Genomic DNA, 2476 nt, shown 5'->3' with positions numbered 1-2476 from the left:
GTCTAGATTTCAGATAACTGGAATGTGAAGAGTTTGTACAAATACTCCTCCATCTCAGGCTGGATCATTATTTTCAGGCTCATGGGTCAATATAGAGAACTGTTAATACCCAAGTTTAAAGGTTTAGAAAAGGATGATCAAAGTTACCAGATTAAATCTTGGCCTACAAAATTCATTTTATATAAATGATTGATTACTATCTTTCAGTAAAAGTAAAAATTGAACTAGAAAGACTATAGAAGCATGTATTTTCAAGTTGTACATAAGATGAACATAACCTACTTAAAACTTGAAGTCTAGATTTTGCTAGTGATTGTACAAACCAAATTTAAATGTGTTTGTTAATCACTCATGTAATTTTACAACTCAATCAATCATCACAGAGAAATCAGAAACTTTACCTGAACTAAGATTTTCCATTGAACATTCAGAACAATGCAATTCCACTTGAGACTTAATTTTCCCATTGCTGTGTGAGAACTTCTGTTTTCTTTACAAATCAGCTGGAAGTGTTTAAAAATAGTTATGGTGATTCTAATTTATTCTAAGACCTGCCCCATAAACCATTGTGCCTGTGCAAAATATCTTTAAAGTATATGTAAAAAAATCAGAAAATCTTTTTTTCATACTGCTCCTGCTTTTAAAGTGGTGCTGATATAGGCAATCTCTACTCATAAAGCTCTCTGTGAGCGGAAATTATATGATGGTATTACCAGATTTGTCCACACCTGGTGAATTAGCACAATGCTTGTTCTACCAAAACCACTGGCCTATGGAACTGCGCAATGCCCATGGTGTAAGAAAGAGAACTGGAAGTTCACCAGCCTCAGTGCCCTGCCATCTCAGCAAGGTCTACTGGAACACTGGGGTCCCCAACCCCCAGGGGCCACCGGAAAGACCCTCGGAAGAGAAGAACACATGCAGAAAAGGGAAGGGAATGATGGTTAGTGATTTTGGGGAAATGATTATCATATGCATATTTAGTCTGGGACAATCAATAAATTTGTATATAGAATACAATACATAAAGAGAAACTTCCCTGTACTCAGCATAATTTAGGAGGAGCTATCCCCCTGTGAGAATGCCTGCTTCTTAATGGCTTCTTCTTGGTGTTAAGGAGTTTTTTTATTTTACTGAATTTTTGGTAACAATGAGACCAAAAAATTGCATGGTGTTTTCTTTTTTCCTAGAATCATAGAATTATAGAATCATTTAGGCCTCTTAAGAGTCCATCCATTAATCCAATACTGCTAAGTTCACCATTTGTCCTTAAGTGCCTCATCTACATCTTGATTTTATTTCTCTATGTTCAAGTTCACAACATTCTTCTTGTCCAAAATACTTTGTTATTTTAGGGAACCGAGTGCTGGATGATTAGGAGCTGGGGAGCAAATTAGAGAGGTACAGAACTAGTTTGCTGGTGAGAATGGAAGGACTCAAAGCATTTCCCTGGCATCTGAGTGGCTGCTTGCTGCTGGGAAAAGCCAGAGCCATGGCTGACTTTACCCCAGTGTAAACCAACTATTGGCACTAAAAGTAGTAGCAATATGTTGGTATTTTGCTATTTTGACACCCAGTGAAATTCACATGATTAACATCACATTTTATTAACTACTAGGTAAAATGCGAGGCTTGTTTCATCAAAAAGCTGCAGTAATTTCTGTAATGATAACTGTAATGTAACATTTGTAGTAGAAATTTCAAGTTCTACTAACATTTTCACTTATATCAACTAGGATTTGGAGTTAATGAGAACTGCAGTATCAAGACTTGCTTTGATAAGAGAAGACTCTTATTTCTTTCCATGTCACAAACTGCCTTCCAACCAGTAGCTGCCTGGACTGTGTCTTTTCACTTGAGTTATGAGTTCCAAGTTTCTACCTCTTCTGTACTATATCTCTTAGAATAATGTTTATGTAATTGGCTTTTATAGTCTCAGGATATGATAAAGTCAATATTTTTGGGAGTGCTAATATCTTCTGTTAAATTGTGTGATTGCATCTGGGGAAATTAGCAGAACTATTTTTTGAGCCTCCCTGGTTTTTATTATTTGGTTATTTTTTTAAACTAAATTGATACACAACTTCTTCAATTCTAAGGAAAAGAATCTGAAAAAAAAATGTGAATGGGAATATTTTTTTCTCTTTTAATCCTTGCAACATATTCTGTGGTACCATAAGTAGCATTGACAGAATGCTGGTTGTGTTCTTTTAGGGTTTCCTCCTTGACACCCACTTGAACTGTAACTTGCAGCTGAAATTAGTAAGATGATTGTATTAAGCAGGTTAAGAAAAGCAGATCATCATGCTTGTTTTATTTATCTGTATGGTTGCATGCAATGTACATCTGGCATATATGTTGTGTGTAAAATGGACCCCATATGATTGTGTCCATGTTCTTTCTTTCTTTTTGTTTTCTTTGCAGACTGCCACATTAGTACAGGATTCCTGGGCTAAAACAGGCTAGAGTTCCCTAC

The sequence above is a fragment of the Molothrus ater genome, chromosome 1 (assembly GCF_012460135.2).
Source record: "Molothrus ater isolate BHLD 08-10-18 breed brown headed cowbird chromosome 1, BPBGC_Mater_1.1, whole genome shotgun sequence".
NCBI lineage: Eukaryota > Metazoa > Chordata > Aves > Passeriformes > Icteridae > Molothrus > Molothrus ater.
This window is presented reverse-complemented; position numbering follows the sequence as displayed.